Raw genomic sequence first — 19853 nt, 5'->3', positions numbered from 1 at the left:
AAAAGATATGTAAAGGACATCAGGACTTGTCAAAATAATGTAAACAAGCACAGTTTTATAGTAGCCTAGCTGTCGCTCGAGTCAAAGGTGCGAGTGAAGATACCTGACTGTAGGATGCCCATGTACTTTCATCCCCAGTAATTGTCAGGCCCAAGATATAGATCTCTGGATTTCTGCCACACATACCATGGGTATTGTACTGAGGAGGAATCGTAGCCTGGATGTAGGCCCCTAACCAGCTTAATTGCCCTCTGTGACAAGCAGGGATGCAGTATGTGGCTGTATATTCATATCGCTTGTATTGCAGTCAGTAAGAGTAATGATATATTATAATCATACGGAAGATGTAATTCTGGAAGTCAACAGGCCCATCTAATAAAGTGTCGGCAGCCACTAATAGTTTCCTTGGTGGGTGTTGTGCAATAGGTTGAATGATGTATGAACAATTGTTGACATATCTGATATACATTGCCCTTTTTTTCTTTTTTTTTCCTAGTACATTTAGTTTCTGGACAGTCTGATTACCCAGAGCACATGCATTCAGTCCCTGAAACCCCTGCCATTTGCTTCCCTTTCCTTTCCATCCTTCATCTCTTGTTACTTCTCCCAATTTGCCTTTTGATATTTCTCCATTCCCAGGTTTTGCAGGAAAATCTACAGTTATCATCATAACAACATTAATATTATTAGAAAGATGTTTCTTTGATCTTTTTCCAATAAAATCATCACAGGAAAATTCTAATTTGTTCAGAAGGAGTGTTCCATAAATCTTACCACTTTCATAAACGTCAACTTGGCATTTCACAGGCTTGTTTGAGAAGAAATCACTGAATGCATTTAGAATGCTACAGCTAAAAATATAAGGTATCATAAGGGACAGTGATCTTCTTTAGAGAAGGCAATCAGACCAGTGGTTAGTGAAAGTTATTTATTTGTTTTCAAGACATGTTCAGTTCTCTTATTTTTATAATAGTCAGAGCTATTTTTTGTTGTTCATAAAGACTTTTGTTGAAGCATTGTCAAATACTTGGAGAATTACAAGTACAGAAAGTCTGTTATTTTATTTCTTGTTAATTTTGCAGGCATTCCTCATATTTGTGCAGATATAAAATGAGAGAATTCCTTTTCTGAAATGACTTCCAGTGTAAGTAGTTTAGGTCCTACACAGAGAGAACAGAAACAGGAATGTGATGGAATTAAACTTCTCTGGTATTTTCCTATTTCACTCCTGTACTAAATTAAGCTTGACTAGTTAGCTGTTTACTATCCCCTCTTGTATATGATAACTGCAATTTTTTTCAATGTCTTCATTCACTTTGCCTTTGCATATTTTACTATCTTCTCCAGACTGAAGCAGTAAACTAACATGACAGTAAGCCAGGTTTCTATGTAAAAAGTTCCTGTAAAATCTGATAAAGACTTCGCTTGTTATCTTTAGTCCCTATATAAATGCCTAACCGTTTTTTCCTTTGTCAATCTTACAGTCTTTCTGCAATTTCTGAAGCTGTGCAGGCTCCCTCTGGTGGCTAGCTATCACTGGCAAATCTCCAGTTTTCACTAAAAGAGAGGTAGAGCATAGGAGTTTGAAAGAGAGATTAGTTCATATATGCTGCCTTTTATTTGTCATTAGCAATATAAATTTACTTATCATCAACAATATAAATTACTATAAACATAGAAATATAGTAAGATGTTACATGTCAATATGCATAAATATAAAAATATAAAATAAATGTTGTGGTGATATTCTAACATTCTCCTAAATGAAGACTCCTATTTCATTTAGAAATATTTTAATATCTTAGTTGTTAACCTGCAAGCCAAGCACAGTTTCTTCCTTTCTAAGATTGCAAGGCCAAGAAAGTTCATTTTAATGGTCTTAATCAGTAGACACTGATATGAGGGCTAAAAGGAAACAACCATCTCACCATTGTTCTTTGTTTCTATCTTTCCAGATGTTGTTGTCACCTCTTTTCCATTTCCTACTATGCCTTGCAAAGTTGGAAAGTTTTGTTAGTTTAGCCATTTAGACTTCATATCAGCAGATTTGGGCCCTTGTCTTTTCTGCTGCACAGCAGCCCTGTGGACTACATGCGAGCCTTTTCAGCCCAACCCCTCGGTGTGGGCTGAGAGTGGGAACCAGGGTGACCCCTCGCTTGTTTACAAGTACAGTTTACTGTACAGATAAGACGTCCTTTTTAAAACAGAGCATGGCAGTGCTGACCATTTACCAGGATAAAGATATCAGACTTTGTTTATTAAATAAAGGGCATCATGAATGCTTTCATTTCCACAAGGCATTTTCTAATATTTTGTTATTCCTGTCTTGTGTTTTGTATGTTTTAACAGCGTGGTGCAAAGACTGAATGTGAACTATGAATCATTTCTTATGTTATGTTTTCAGGCTAATCCAGTGCCTGCTAAAATCAATGGAAGCCTTTTCACTGACTTCATCAGAGGTATATCATGCCCTTAGTTTACTTATATTAAGAAAAGAAAAGAAAAGAAAAGATCACTTCCTTTCATGTTTTTACAATTGCAGAATAGGTTCTTACTTTTTCTTACCTTAATTTACTTTCACTCTTTATATGTAGTGGAATGAATGCCAATAATATTTCAGGCCCTGCACCGTATTGGATTGTATCAATGGATACCTTCATAGTAACTATAAATGCTGTGTTGGCAATTGTAACAGAAAGGAAATTCAGTCTTAACAGCAAAAGATACATACTAACAACTCATCTAAAACCACCAGGAGTCCAAGAAAAGCAATTTAATCTGGTGGAAGACATTTTGGAGGTTTTTTTTTTTTTTTTAATTTCTGTAAAACTGATGGTGCTACCCCAGTGTCCTACCAAGCACATGCTTTTGTTTCCCTTGCTGTCGGCAGCGCGGCCTGTGGAAGGAGGTGTGCTGCGGCCCACAGCTAGGAAGGGGCGCTCAGCCTGCCAGGGGAGGTCCAGGAGGGAACTGACTTAAGACACCATGCAGACACTAGCGGAAAACTGCACTCTGGTGCTGACTGGCCTCAGCTCTTTCACACCAGCACAAGCTTTATGATTTTTTGTCCCTGGGGAAAGAACATGCCCATATTCAATGGAAAGCACCCCACCCGTTATCTGCCACCCGGGATCAGCAGCCCGAAGCCTGCCAGGTGGCTGTGTGCATATGCTTCTGCCTTTGGAGGTGCCAGGGGAGCTCACAGTGCTCAGCCACCTTTGCCATTACAGCTGGCCCTCCCCTCTCTCCTGCCCTGCCACATGTGCAGGGAATGGCACAGGGAAGGATGAGTAACAGCTGCTTGCTGACAGCAAAAGTATTTCTTCTGCAGCAGCTTGCCCTTGCCTTGCCCCCTCCCTCTGACCTCTTTCCCACTATGAGGAACAGTTCAGAATACATTTTGGGGTAACTGCATATATTTTTTCCGGAAAGGAAGGAAAAAGGGAAAAATGAAGTTGACTTGGAGGGGCTAAACTATGCATCTGCAGCTCTGCCTGATCCCAGCAACTCGTCCTGCGTTTCCCACTGAAAGCCATGTCTGCTTCTGCCAGTTGGCCCTCCTTCCCTCTGTCTCTCAACCCAGCCCCTGTAGAGACTTGGGCCAGGGATAAATGAGTTATTTTACAGCAAGAAGTTGAATTAACTATAGCAGTAGCAGGAAGGTAGGGCTGTATTGGTTACATGAGAAAGCAAGACTGAATTAATCGTTTAACAAGCCTGAGCAGGGAAAGTGAACCTCAAAACAGACCTTCCTGCACAAATGATGTGGTTGATGGGCCCCCATGTGACATAGTAACAGCTGTGGCTAAGCCATGGAGCTAGGTGTGCAGGGACTGGGTGAAGAGAACAAGGCCAGCCACATGCCTTCTCCACAACATCCCAGGTTCAAAGCAAGAGCTGTGTTATTCACCTCACTTTCCTGTTTGCAGCATGTTGCAAAGCCAGCTTATGTCTTCAGCAGCAGGCCATACAGTCAAAAACACTGCAGCCACAGCTGCAAGCTTGTGGTGCCAAACAGGTCGCACACACTCCGGCCATTTGCTGTGGATTTTGGTGGCACGTGTCTGCCACTGGTGAGCGTATGGCGGAGCAGGGCTGTGACACCTCACTTCGTTCTGCAGTAGCCCAAGGGGAGAACAGTCAGAGCCATCCACCACTGTCTGAGACCACCGTTACAAGGAAATAGTGGGTCCTGTGCAGACTCCCAGTATGCTGGGAGCCAGCTGGGGTCAAGCGCTAAGAATCATTGCAACACCTCAGCAACTGGGCCATCATTTACATGTGTGATCAGGGACTTAGGGCTTAGAAGCACCAAGGTAGAAAGATTTCTTCCATGCTACATCCCTTTCACATAAATATACTTGGCAGACAAGGACATCTGAAGTACCTCTCTGTGGATTTGGCACAGCTTGGCCTTACAGCCAGAAGAGAAATTGTCTTTTGCACTGTAGAGGATAGCAGCACACTGTTTGGGAAGGGAAATCCTGCTGACTTTACACATAATCCCACTGGTTTGACAGCTGTGTCCCTTAGGCAGGAGATAAGAATGAAGGAGACACTACATCTCTCATCCAGAAAAGCAAAAAGCAAAAAAAACCAATTGCCTCTTTTGTCTATTATGTAGAAGACTGAAAATAACTCTTAATTTGTTACATTGTATCATGTGAGTGATCTGAAAGCACATTCTGCCTTGGTGTGCACTGATAAAACTTCCGTAAGTCCATTGGTGAAGCTAGGCCAAAATTCTGGTTCTGATTAATCAAATCAAGGTAAGAACCAGCCATAGACCAGATCGAGCGATCCTGAAGTTTTCTGAAACATTCATGAAAAGAAATCCTAGAAAAAATACCTGATAAAGTATATGTTACATTTTCCTTGAGTCTTTTGGTGTCTATGCCTAGATATGTTTTATGAGAATTCTAATTAGTTCCTGAACTCTGTTTTGAATTAAACAGAATTAAACAAGTAGATGTAGAAGCGTACTCTTTTTAAAACTCTGATTCATGTTTAAGCATGGGAAATTACTCTTGGGTTTACAAGGATGAGACACAAATGTTGCTAATGATTTTAGAGTGTATGGGCAGAGAAATTTCTGTTTCTGAGCAAGTTAAAAGACCTCTGGTCATTTCCCTGACTACTTTGGAAAAGGATGATTCTCTGAAGCCAGTAAGGCTCCAGCCTATCCAGCTATGTCCAAAATAAAGGAAAAACATTCAAACTCCTTCATTCCTTTAGATTAAGGAGGCAACAATTGTGTGTGGCAAAGGATTATTTTTGGTGACATTCATCGACATGTTCCAACTCCCATGTGAAGTCCAATCTACATGTCAGTAAAATCATTCAGACTTCTGCCAGTTTCAGTAGTTCTGGATGGATGCTCAGCTTTCTGAGTGAGATTTACATTTTCACACCAACAGATCCACAGACATTTAAAAGTCTGTTGGGAGGTAAAATCTCACATACTTACTTCACTTTTCAAGAGGTTTGAAGAAACAGGCTGTGAACTCTTTGAAACTGTTTAACTAGGGACCACCTGTGGTTCTGTTTGTAGCTTCTAGGTCCACAAAGCTTCAGCCCATAGGAAAATGAGCTGGTTCACCACAGCAAAACTATAGGAATCTGAATACAGTCCACAGATCTTAATCAGTTCAAAAGTGAACATTTCCAGTAAACTTTAAAATCTCTTCTCTTGCCAGCAGGAAAAAAGGATTACTGTGAAGGATTGTATCCAATTCATACTGTTCATGAGAGTGAGTGCTATCAGCTGCAGCTCAGCTAGGCACAGTAACTTATTTTACTGCAATTGTGACTAAAATCAAATTCAAACCAGAGTCCAGGTAGGCTGGGCATGTCTTCTTTGATAATCTAACATACAAGTAATCTCAATGGAGATTAAAAAACCCATATACAATTTATACAGAAGGAAAACTCTTATCTAGACTATGTAACCCCCCCTTTTTATGGAAACCCTGTGTGTGGCCACAGCTATTCCCTCTGAGAACAGAGATGTAGAAAGAAGAAAGCAGAGGAATTCACATCAAAAGCATCAGGAACAGCAGGAGAACTGAGACAGTTTTGAAACTAGTTTCATACACTCATTTATTTTTTAATTGCTTTGATCTTTTGAAAGAGGAGTGCTCTATCTTGGAAGATAGAGCACTCACATTACTGCGTTTAGCAGCTGCACTTGGAGATGGAATACATAAACACATTTCTTTGTGTAGACTTTATTAGCAGAAGAGCAAGAAACAGTGAATTTTAATCTATTTTCATTAAAACATTGGGCTTTGCATTTTATGCTGCCTCATAGAAGATGGTTTTCCTGACCCTAGCCTTCTCATGAGTTAGGAATATGGGCTGTTTGGAGATGTAAGAGCAGGGATGAGAAGGGGCTATAAATGCTATGCTGGGCTGGTCCACTAGTACTTAGTGTAACATAACAGCATCAGCTGATCACAGTAACTGGCATGGGGAGACGCACTCCTGAGTGCTGCATGGCATCTGGAGTGGCATAGGAGAACACCTGATTGAGCAGCATGGTTGAAGGTATTTCTGTGGAGGGACTGAGCTGGTGTGTGGAAACTCCAGAGTTACATCACTTACCAAAAATAACTGCTATCAGAGTGTTTTATTGCTTGTTTGCTCTGCCCTCTGCTCTGTCCAGAACTTTATCCTTCCCTGAATGAGCATTGTATGATAGGAAGGAAAAGGTGCCACCTAGTAGGTAGGGCACTGTTTATTATAGGGAAAGGAGAGGCAGACTGGGGCTCTAGTCCGTATACCCAGAACTCTGTATTATCTAGTAACTGTTTTCTGGAAAACTGCAGAATCAGTCCTTCAAGCAGGGACTGAGACCTGCAACTGCTGCAGGATCGTGTTTGTTCTGTGTTCTCCTTCTCTCCCTGATATTTTGGGGATGTGGCATCACGCAGAAAGCATTGAACAGCACAAGTGCCAGATGCCTAAGCTGCCAATAGCATGGTGGTCAGAGCACTCCCAGGAGAGGGGGGAATCTGACGAGCCTTTTAGGCATGTTCTGATAATGCTTATGTTAGAAAACATAGGTGGGAATCACTTAATTTCTGAATCACAATGAGACAAAGACAGGAGAGAAGGCTGAACAAGTATGTAGCTGTCAGTAATGAAGGACCTCAGCATATTCATAAAATAGAGCTTTTGGCACTGACAGCACTGAAGGGTCACAAGCCATGGAGTTTGGTGACAGACAGCTAGGTTTCAGGACTACAGTTTTGGTCTCATGCTCCTAAATTCTGCTTACATTCATCTGAGACAACCAAATCTTGCTCTTTTTTTTGTATATATAACCCTTATATAACCCTTATAACCCTTATTTGTTTTGTCTTTCAGCTTCCTGTCATATCTTCCCCTCTCCCTCCATCCTGAAAGAGATGCTTTGAGGATGTGAGTGCTCACTGCTTGGAAAGCACTCAGACATGACAGCAAGGACAGTAAGTATCCTGATAGTTGTAAAGTAAGGTAAAATTAAAGCTCTCTGATTATGACAGCTCTATGCACGCAGTAGGCAGTTTAATTTTTTAAGTGATGTGCCCAGGAGTGTATTGTTTTAAGCAACGGGCTTGCAGTGATGTCAATAAAAGCCTAGAATTTTGAGCAGAAGTATCAGGCAGACAGTATTTTGTCAGAACTCATCATCATACACGTACAGTGCAGTTCTTACAGAAATTAATAATCATTATTGAAAATCTTTACCTCACTCAACTGATGCAAGACATTTCTGCATGAGCTGAAAAACTCTTGTTTTCAAATGCTAAGCACCAACTGAAAGAATACAAACATTCAAAAATTTTCAGGCTGTTGTAGGGACCAGTAAATCACAGCTGACACGTCATGTGGATTTCTTACTACAATCGCAACCTTTTCACTTCATAAAATTCCTCCAACTACATGGTTCCTGGCCAAGACCATAGAAAGCGTGTAAGCCAGGCTTAACAAGCAGAAGTTATAAAGAATCTTGTTTCTTTTTTAGGAAATAAATGAATAAGCCAAGAAGACAACTCAGCAGGTCACAGGAGAGCACATCCTGCAAGGGGGGATATCACCTGTCTACAGATGTTGTGGCTCCCAGTGTAGCTTATGTGCAAGATCAACATTGGTAAGCTAGTCTGAAGACTCTATCATTTTCCATCAGCAATTAAATCACCTGATTAGCATAATTAATTTAACAAGAGTACTTAAAGGGATTAAGAAAACTGTTAGAGGAGCCTTGGATTAGGAGAAAAAAAAAGCAAAGCAAGAAGGTGATTTTATGTGGCTTATGAATGAAATACTAAAAGCATGTTAGCCTGCAAGGGGCAGGCTAGAGGTACACTCACCCTGCAGGCCAAACAAGTTGTGTAAAGGGAACAGTCCCACAGGAAGCAGATGCTTTCCTCCAGAGGACTAATGAGAAGGTAAGGACAAAACAAGGTTGCTAAAGTGATGTAATATAGCTTTCTTATGAAGTAATAGAACCAAACATCTAACTAAGACATCTTGGGTTGATGTATAAATCTATAAAGCTTCCCACAGATCATATAAGAGGCAGTAGCATGAGCTACAAAAGGAAAAGAAGCTTTTTCTATGAAAAGGATACTTCCTGGGGTATGTGCAACCTCTTTAAACTGGCAGCCATAAGTGGTGTTACTGATAACACCACTGCCTCCTGCATGTGAGGAAGAGGTTTGTAGGGCTGGTTATCTCAGTATTGCTTTGTTAAGGCATCCTTTTCTTTTTCATGTTTGACTGGTGTGGGATTGACTACAGGACCTTCTCCTTGGGCTTGTGCTAGCAATGTTTTAGAGCAGGGAATAAGCTGTCTTCGTTAGCTCAAGCTTTGGGAGGGCTTTACTATTTTGTTGGTGCTTTGGGGCCCCTTTTCTCTCCCCCAAATATGCCAGGCCCTGGCAAAGGTGCTTAGGTCAAACTGTATTGAGTTTCATTCAAAGATGTGTTGTGTGGAGGGTTGTGTAGACAGGCCATTTCTCCCCTAGATGGGGGGGTGGGAGAAGACCCCCTTCTGCCTCAAGGAGGTGGAGAACTGGAGTTTGGGCTCCTGATGTCCGGCACAGAGGTGCTCCTACCTTTTCCTGAGCATGTGTATGAAGAGCAGCTTCTGGGACATAGAGAAAGGTTGTGGAAGGTACAGATTATAGAGGGATAACATATGTATGTTAAGGTTATTCATTCAGGATAACTTTTTGCTGAGAACACTAGCAGTTACGTTTCCACGTTTGCCAAGTTAATTAAAACTGCAGCCAAGCTAGGCCTCTGTCCCCTTGTCTTCTAGCTCTGCTTGGCACAATGAGATCTGTAATGCTAACTTTTTCCAAACATGCCAAATGTGCTTTGCTTCTTATACAACTGGGCACTTCCTGAATGGCTGAAGGTACTGCGCCTTCAACTTCCTTGCAGCAGTAATGTATGAGATGTTCAGTGATAACTGGGTAACAGGTAGCCTGTTAGGGCTCACTGCTATATATTTTCCATGCACTGCAGTAATTTGCTAAAATATATGAAGTCTTGCATTGCTTTACGTAGACTAGATGTAATTCACATCTCCAACCTGGAATGGACAGAAAAGAATAGTTCCTTAAATACAACTTTAAATATTTTGGTTAATATCTCACAAAAAGAGGAAAGATACGAGGCAAGACTAAATTAAATTGTGGAGAACTTTGTCCTATTCCCTTAATAAAATGGAAAAATTAAAAAGCATACCTTCTATGAACTGGCAAAATTATATGGTAATTTACCATTCATCATTAGCCTGCAAAACAACTTGTATTATAATAAACTTCATAAAGTAGTCCTACTGGAATTCTGCTACTGTTTTAATTAACAAACTCATCATACATTTTGGTCATTTATGTCTGTTTTATGTATCAGGAAAAATGGTTTTCATATCAAGTTGCATAACTGATGGTGGCTGTGTGTAATGATTTGTAGTTTAAAAAAAAAAGTAGCAAGTAGCTGCAGTCTGTTATTACTGTAAATCAAATTATTTCATCCTGCATACTTATGGGTTTGATCTTGATGTCTGTATTTGGGCTGAGTTCCTTTGTTCAAAATAAAATCCAAGCCTTAAAAACAAACACCCCTGCACACAAAACAAAACCACACCTCAAACAAAAAAACCCCATCTGCTTACACTTACAAACTATTGTCATTAAACCTAAAGGAGAAATTTAAGTTAAGCACTAACTGCAGTTTGCAAAATCAGGACAAGAATTCTTAAGCATATTCAAAAAATGCCTGATTCAATACTTTGAATTCATAAATATATCCTGCTCCAAGGTTGTGATATTTGCTGACAGAGGTTACCCAAAATCTGCAATGTTAGGACTATTTTTGGTTTGTGTTCTGCAAGTACCTGTTAGCAGTAGGCATTGTAAATAACCCCAGTAGTGCTTATGTAATAGTAAAGAATAAAAAAAATCACTTACTCTAGCTCTATTATAACATGCAGATAAAATTTAGACTCATATGAAGAGGCAATTATGCACATGAAGAAACAAGATGCAAAGCAGAGCCCTGATCTTGCAAAGGATTTGGTCATGCTAAACAGCTGGTGTGGAGAAAATGCTGACATAAGCAGATGGACCTCTGAGTGTGATAGTTTCTTGCAGGCTTGAACCTGACTCATTGCAATCTCACAGCATAAAACTGAGACTAGCTGATGCTAGTGGAAGGTTAGAGTTTTTTAAATGACAGTGTTTCCAGAACTGGTGAAACTTGCAGTAAAAAGCAGACTTCCAAGAGTGGTGGTCTGGGTGCATAAGGTTTCTTAGGAAGGCCATTTCCCTTTTTACCTTACAAGTTTCTTCTACCTCCCTCAATGCATTGGCTCTTACACAGGCCTTTTTGATTGGAATGGCTAAGAAGCCAGAGCACAGCTAACCCTTCCTGAATCAGGCTAGCATGAGTGTGCTGACACAAGGAATTAGACTGTATGTATTTGTTGTATGTCTGTGTTCAAAAATAAGTGTGGTGATGCAATGACAGATAGAAAACAGGTATATCTACTAGCACAGCCTTTAAGGAAAGGCAGTATCTCTGGAAGTGTGAGACAAAATTGCACTGTTATTCAGAGTCCTAGGCAAATTGACTTGATCATGATATATATTTTTTTTCTTTAATTGCAGCTAAAGGGGTATTGAAATACTGAATATGAAGAGAAGATGGTTTCCCCAGCAACTGTGCCTCTGGAGAAAGGTTTCAGCTCTTTCCCCTGCTAGAGATTTTTTTACTGCATGTAACAAAATGATATCACTGGCAGGAAACAGATACCTAGCCCAGTGATCTACAGTGTCAGTCCTGCTGGCGTTAGCAGCTGTGGGAGTTCAGAAGGCAAAGCCAAAAGCTCTGGTGGAAGTTCTGATGCCAGCTCAGCTGAGGTTGGTGCAAAATGACTGCATGAGCCAAGGAGCGTGATCCACTAAAGACTGATCTTCCATTTCCTTCAGACCCCAGAGAACACTGTCCTCGACACTCACAAGCGCCTAGCATTGCCCACCAAGAACAACAGTCAGAGTTGAAGGTGAAGAAAATAAAAGCTCTAATGCTTTTTCTTCCTTTTTCTTTCCTTTTTTTCTTTCCTTTTTTCCCTCCTCCTCTCCCATTGGCCATGGAAGTCATCAGTCTTAGTATTTTGTTTTAAATTAAGGAAACTTTTCTTGTACTAGCACTGTGACACAATCTAGGAGATGGAAACCCTAAAGCATTTTGGTTTTGAGTTAAATACTTGGGGCAAACGTGAGCATGCACTGAAATATTGAATGTCTATTAAGCCAAAGAGAATGAACTGAGGTTTATTTAAATAATACTTAGTTGTATTGATCTAGATTACTGAGTTAACAGCCCGGGTAGAATTCTGACTTTGAAGGTTTGGTGTATTTCTAGATTAAAGTGTTAAATTAGGATGAAAGAAACCATGCACTCTGTAACTGCAAATTGACTAAGGGCAAGCTATTGCAAACAAATTGCAGGTTATGTCACTCTTCCCAACTACTCAGGTGAGGAGCTTTATCTTCAAAGGATGTACTGTGACTCTGCATACACAGAGTTAGTAAGGACCTGTCAGTAGTTGTAAATAAAAACACTTTCTTCAATCTCTTAAACTAGTTCTTTCAAACACAGTTTTAATAAATATTTTTAGCACTTAGGCTAGGGCACTGGTTTCTAGTCATATGACTACACTATCCTAGGAATAAAGCTTTCAGAACTTAAAAAGTCATGCCATATCTGGAAGATTATTTATTACCAGGCATGTTGATTTGGGGTTCTGATTTTCAGCTTAACTGCAGACAATGAAATTTAAGATCTTATTATTAATCTTTTTACCTGCTGTGTCCAGGGTGTCTCACATTGCCTCTAGCCCTGACATCAGAAAGGACAGAATTCACTGGTAAAGTGAAATAGGGGTGTTTTGAGGGAGGAAGAGGGTTTCTGCAAAAGACATGATAGAATCCTGTACAGCCTTCAGGAAAAATGTTTGGACTCTAACAACAATCTCCTTAAAAATGAGCTGTAATGAAGAGGAAAGGTAGAGGAAAAATATAGTTTTGGGGAAAATGTTCCAAGTGCAGCCACCTATTTGTTACTAAAAAGGGGAGGAGTCCCTATGTAGTGCAGCTGATCTGATCAGAATTCTAACAGGTCCAGTCTGCCACCACAGGAAACCACTTCAAATACCTGAAAGTTCAGGTAATGTGTATTTTCAGATACATAAACCAAGGCATCCTCTGCAGTTTTATACATTCTGGGTATTCAAGACACCTGTGCAAGATGACAAATATGATACAAATCCCACAAGGGCTTTGAACCTTTCTGAAGGTTCATTTATTCAGTACTAAAAAAGAGAAAGCTTCACTGAATTAACCAACTAGGTGAACATAGAATTTCTTGTTACTTGTTTTGGATAATGTTTTTCTGGTGCTTCCCCCCCTTCCCCCCCCCCCCCCCTTTTTTTAGGTTAGCTGTGCCAAATTGCATTTGCAGAGCTGCCAGGGAAAAATGGCTGTTTGGAAAAGCTGATGGCCTTTCCTTGGCTCATTGTTAGAATGAAAGGTGGCAAGGTCTTTCATCTCAGAGATAGTTTAACACTCTGCAGATAATCATTTCTGAACCTCTTGCCACTTAATGTATATACACCAAAAGTACATGGGAAAGACAGGGCCACTATGAGAAATATGTTCTGCTTTGCTTCCTTGAGAAAATATTTCCACCATTCCCTTTCCTGTGCTTAATCGAGAAGAGAGCAGGGCAGAAGTGAATGGTGGGATTGAGCTCACCAGTCTCCATTGCTATGAAATCTATTCTCTCAGAAAAATCAGAGTTCTCCTCTCAAGTTTTAATTTCATCAAGGTGCAGTTAACTACTCTCAGGTGGTTATCCTCATCCTTATTCCTCCTGCAGGTCCAAGCAAATGAAAGCCTTTTTCAAGGCAGAGATCTAATTTCAAGGGGTAATTCTGTACTAAGGAGGAAAATATCTGGTAAAATTAACATCTGTTAAATTGTCGGATGTTCAGGGCTCTGATTATGTAAAATTCAAGTTGCTTAATTGCCACTTGATTTGTATGGAATAGACAGCTTGGTCTCTGGAAACCTTTAGAGTATAGACTAAAGTGTAGTAAAGGGTGTTGTGTATGCTCTCTTTTCCTTTCAGTTAAGCATACGTTACGAGTGTCATCCTTTGCATTTACTGTTTTTGTTGGTCATAGACTTAACACAATTATTGACACTTTTAGGGCTCTGAATCAGAATCCAAAGGCATAGCCTTTGCTCATTGTGTAGTCCAGTTAACATCTATTGGTCATTTTTTCTGTTCTATTCTTGAAACTTTAACAGAGTTAATCATGTATGTCTGACTGAATCCATCTCATTTCAGGTTAAATGCAACTAATATCACATGACGGAACCGATTAATGTCTATAGTGGAAGAAAAAGATGAGAAATTCAGCTCTTTAACAGAATTACTCTCTAATATACTGAAATTCAAGTTACATTTGAACAGATCTTTTTCTCTGTATCTGTAGGTGAGTTTCTTATAAGAACTGCACGTTTATTTATCCTGTTTTAAAAAAAAAAAACCTAATTTTAACAAGGCAGGCATTTATACTTCACTGGCCTACTAAGTGCTATTGTCTTGCAGTTCAGTGACTTTCAGATGTACATTACTCTAGGACACTTAATAGTAGGTTTTTGTTCAATGAACTGACACAGCCCTTTATAAAACTTGCATAGAAGTCCTGATAACTGCCTTACATCACACACATCAAGGAAAGTTGGAACAGTGTTGCCTGAAATGTGTATCACATACACCTGTGGTGTTCTGCAAGAATGGCCATGAGTAATTACCATGTCTGTAATTATTACTCAAGTGTCTGTGGCCAGACACATAAAATGGCTATCCCGTCATATTTGTTTTGACACTCTAATCTTTCTACGTGCTCTGCTAGCTGCTTGTGCCTGTAGTCTGAAGATGGCCTTAAAGTGCATGCTGGTGTGTATGCCCTGTATAGGCTATGTCTATATTTAGCATTCCTGAGACTGCTCTCTGGCACAGAGGCCAGGTCATGCAGGACAGATTGGAGTAAAACTCTCTTTTTGCTAATAGAGGTGGAAGCATCTAAATTTCTCACTGGGAATGGCTCTGGGCCTGTGTTAAGACCTCAAGCATCCCTGGAAGTACTTAGGAGAGCACTAGTTGGCACAGGCTAAATTCATGCCAGGGACAGCTTTAGCAACTTAGCTGTACAAATGAGTGCCATGCCTGGAAACATACCCTGGCACTGCTTAGTTTATTGATATAGACCTAATCTGTGACTTTCTCATTGGTCTGGCAGGAGGATTATGGAATCATTCTAACACCCTCCCACCCCTGCAAAAAAAAAATTCGGCCTTGTCTACCAGCTTATGGCTGGATTCAGAGCATGGAGGGGAATGTGTCCCGATCTATTCCTCATTCTTCTTTATCTTTTTTTATTTCATTTGATTGACTTACTGAATGAACTGTTTGTGTATGTGTTACACATGGAATGAAGTAACTAGTTAATATGAAAAGGTAAGGTTCAACAACACCTGCAAGAGTTAGTGATATCTTCTACTATTCAAGGCATGAGTCAGAGCTTATTTTTTCCAAATAGGCCAAGCCATGCAGAGAACTTAGTACATTTATGCTTGAGGAGGTCCTGGAAAGAACCAAAATGCTAGGTATTGGGGGGGTTTGGAATGGTCCCTTGGAATTTCTGCAAAGAAAGGAAAACTACTTCTGCCCTGTAGGATATTCATGTTTAAGCATAACCTGCTCTTCCTCTTAACCTTTTTAATAAGTTACTGTGCAGAGTTGACATAACAAGCCCATAACTTTTAGCTAAGTTATTAAAACTTTTTATCAACAATCTGGATAATTCATATCCAGATAATGTCATTTGTGTTATAATGTCTTTTCTATTTTCATTGCCATCTTTCTGTGAATCAGAAGGTATTACTATATTTCTTTTCCTTCGCATTCTGAATTGATTTTTGCTATCTTAGTAAAGATAGACAATCTAACAGAGAAACAGAAATGGAAGACAAAGCTTCTTGAGCTATTTCTAAAAGTTATTAGTACACAGCTGTAAGAAAGTAAAGCAGCTAGTTAAATACAGTTTCACTTATTTATCAGATGTTTAAAGAGTTCATAAAACTTTGGAGTAGTTAAGGATTTGATGCTTAAATATATTAAGTAACAAATACAACTACTAGTAGTCTATTTATTTGCAAAGTGCATACCAAGTAGCTTGCCCTAACACTTTAGGGGGAAAATAAATAAAAATGTTATAATTCTCACTGAACAAACTCACAAGAGTCTAATAGTAGTAGCTTAACCATTTGCCTACTAGGGCTCTATTAAAAATTCTGGTCAATTTCTCCCTGAAGTAATATCATTAAAATGTTTTTTGTCTATTATAGTTCCCTCATTATCTCTGTTCCTAGTGTTCCCTCGACCATACTCTTTCTTTTTTTCCTTACAACAGAAGCTACACTTTTATTGATGTACCGAAAGTAGATCTAAAACCTGTCCCTGATATAAATACTAATTGCGTTATTTTTTGTTGTTGATTGTTTCCTTTGTCTTCAGTTGTGTACAATATTTTCCATGCTTCTTCCCGTAACAGGATGTTTGACTTGATCACCAGAAGCCTGGGATTTCTCTCCTTTCTCATTTCCAAGCAATGTAGAGAAAGGAGTAATGAAGCAAATCTAAGGTTTGCAGCTCACATGGGAAAGCTGGGCAATAACATAAGCTTGCTTCCTTGTAACAGGTAGCAGGTCTGAAGGGTTACAGTGCATTTATCCAGTACAGACAGATGGATAGTGCCAGGCTCTTTCGGGGATTCTTCATTCGCTACACTATAGAGCCATGTATCTGTCTTATTCCCCTCTCTGCTCTCTGTTCTCTCCCTTCCAGAGTTATTTGCCCTTTGCTCATAGATCTGAGGTTGAAAGCTGAAGTGTTACAGTACCAACTGTGGTGTTAGATTTTCACAAGGATGTGAAACAGATGTAGGGATCTTTGCTTCAGACCTCTACTGGTTTTCAGAGACAAAAGCAGCCCAGAAAACAGAAACTTCTCTACAACGTGGAGTTGATCTCACATAACTTCTGCACCCCAGGGAGTGAAATACAGTGGGAGGTCCACAGTTGTGCTGCATGAACTGTATAAATGACCCCATGCAGGTTACAAAACAATTGTGAAAAATACAAGCTGTACTCTGCACATACACTTCATCCATCACATGGTATTTAAACAGTAACTAAAGGAGAGGTACATGAAAGCCCCTGGAAGAATCCAGTCTCCTGGTAGTTCCAGTTCTGTTTTATAGTCTTTCAGATAAAGTTATGATAAGCATCCATGCAGTTGGCTCCTGTGACAAAGAATGAAAAGAAGTATTTTGCAATGCCATTGATTGTAGTTCTCCTATAATTACCACTCTTTCTAAATTTTTCTGTAACTTACGTCTGGGTCAGGATCGTTTTGTGCTTTACTTACAGGATGAGTAAAGAAGGCTTTTTATTCCAAACCTTCTAAAATGTATTTAAATCACATTTTTATGTCTTTAGCTGGTTAGCAAACTGCAAGAATCTGAGAATCTCAGAAATGGCAAGACTATGAAGGATGACATTGTATCCTGTTAGCCAAGGGTTACCCAGATACATTGACAATGACTGAAAATGGGTTCCTAAAGCAAAGGTTGAAATCCAGCCACCTTTACCTATATAGTTCCAACACAGCTGGGCCATTTATGTGAAGAGAAACTACTCATTTGAGGAAGGCTGACAAAATCTGGCCTGTGATGATTATATTCAAAATTACAACCAGCTCATCAAAGGCAGGTTGCATCCTGATCCCACCACACTTCTCAAAGATGTGCTCAACTTGGGGAACTGCATGCAGGCCTTGGAATCTGGCCCAGAGGAATTCTTAATTTGTGTGATAAAAGGAAAAGTTGTTAATAATATCTGAGAAAGGTGCCATGTTTGGGAAGTTTAACTTTTTTTTTCAGGAGGTAAAACTTTTTTTCATCTAAGCTTTACCTAGAATTCAGCACCTGTTTAATCAAATCATAGGATTTCATATGACCTTTAGGTTTTCTTATCCACAGACCAACTTGGAAAACAATCCAGTTAAGAGAGCAGCTAGCCTCTTGAAGTAGTCCAGTCATATCCAGAAATCCCTTCTTGGGAATTTAAGCTGAGAGATGCTCTCTATTCTGATTCTTTGGCCACATTTTAACATAATCTGTAAAATGCCTGAATTTCCAACTTAAGAGTTACTGGAATAGATGGCTCATAGCTGAGGTAACTTATTTCTTAAGATCTTCAGGTGGAAAATCTAAAGCGTAAATTAATTGTATTGCCAGTAGAGCTAGTCCTTGTCAGTGAGCACAGCCTTTCAGTTTCTCTTTGCCTCTAAACCACTAATGAACCCTTTCTAGCTAGAGAAAAAGAACAAACATTGTGGTCCCTTGTTCATACTTTTGGCAGTTCCTAATATATCAGTGTCAGCACTGTCAGATCCTGCTTCAGATCAGATGGCCACAGGTCTGGCACTGAGACAAGTATGTTTAAATCTCGCACAGCCCAAAGAAGTGGGGAAGTCTCTCCAGGTTTGGGTATGAATGCAACCCTTTCTTCAGCTGGGTGTTTTGGAATTAGATTTCCCTAAAATTACTGGCATCATTCCTGCTGCAAATAGTCTCCAGTTCCTCTCTGTACCGGTAAGGTGCTGCTCCCAGTGTATAAACAAATGGTGATTCATTAGCACAATGACATAGAACAACAGATGACCTTGCATATTATGAATGGGTTATTCTTCTACTTCAGTTGTGGTAATGAATCATTTCCCTCTTGTGCTCCTCCCTTCGCTTGTGCTTGAATACATTTCTTACTGTTCAGAATTTTCTTCTGGAAAGAACAGTTGTCCTTAGAGGCAGAGGGGGGAAGGACCCTTACTTGTGGAAAACATGGAGGATTGCTACTCTACTGAGTTAACAGGCAGCCTTTGGGTTACCAGTGGCTTTATTTACTGTTTTACATTGGGCCATACTTACCTGTTAATGCTTTGTGTATCCTTCAGACATGCTTGTACATGTAAACCACACCTAGTAAGCTGTATGTGAAAATTATTATTCCTTGCGTAGAGTTCTTGTTGAAGTTGGGAGGCTGGGTAGATGCTTGGTAAAAACTTCAAGATTGTTCATTGGGAAATCCATTACAATAAATCTCTTTTGTCAATATTTAGAAAGCAGTAAACATGCTTCAATTTTTTTTTTTTTTTTTTTTTTTCCCCCTCCAACCTCCTTGAATACAAAGAAGCCTTGTTCTGGACTTGCTATCCTTACAAGTTCTTGGTGTTTCTTAAAAGCCTTCAATATGCGAATTTCCTGAAAGGCTTCCACAAACTGGCACTTAGTCTCTGGATGTTATTTCTGCAACTTTCTTGCAGGTTGTAGGTAAATCTCATAACCTCAGTCTCACATTTAAATAGTCCTTTTGGGACTATGCCATGTGTCCCAGCTGCATATCAGCGGTAAACAGCTGAGTTGGCAGACTTCTAAATTCAAAAATATTGTATTCTAGCTGGAGCTGTTAGTGAAAAGACTGCAGAAAAGACTGTTGGTGGAAGTTGGCAATTGCAACAGTCCTGTTCCTAGAAGTACAATGTCTGAGATTAACAATGGCTTTATAGTCTGAACACTCCCTTTGGCAAAGCGTGCTGTGTACTACCCAGCTGAGTCACTTCTGAAACATGGGTTTACACACCTAAACTGTTTACATACTGTTTAAACTTGAAAAGAGTGAGGGGAGACTCACTGATGCTTTTCTAATATTTAATGACTTGCTGCAAAGGAAAGAGACTATTTCTGTGTCCATGGTGGATAAGAGAAAAGTAACAGGCTTAAATTGTAGTAAAGGAGGTTTAAGCTAGGAGGAAAAAAAAAAATACTTCCTAATGATAAGGATGAATTAAACACAGAAACAGGCTGCCTAGAGGTTTTAGAGTCCCAGTCACTGAATGCTTTTAAGAGCAGTTAGACAAACCTTGGCAGAAACACAGCTGATCCTGCCTCAGGGCAGATAGATGGACTTAATGACCTTGTGAGCTCTATGCTCTGCGATTCCACTGTTGCTCCAAGTCACACCAGAACTGTGTGGCAAAACAGCAAACTGCACCTGGTGCACTAGCTCCTAGTACCATTGCAACTAGTCATCCTTGCTCTCTCAGGAACAGCTTGGAAAGCCTGAATGTATTTATTCACTTCGATCAAGATACTATGTTATTGCTTG

The sequence above is a fragment of the Dromaius novaehollandiae genome, chromosome 4 (assembly GCF_036370855.1).
Source record: "Dromaius novaehollandiae isolate bDroNov1 chromosome 4, bDroNov1.hap1, whole genome shotgun sequence".
Taxonomy (NCBI): Eukaryota; Metazoa; Chordata; class Aves; order Casuariiformes; family Dromaiidae; genus Dromaius; species Dromaius novaehollandiae.
The sequence above is the reverse complement of the archived record's forward strand: the minus strand, read 5'-3'. Positions refer to the sequence as shown.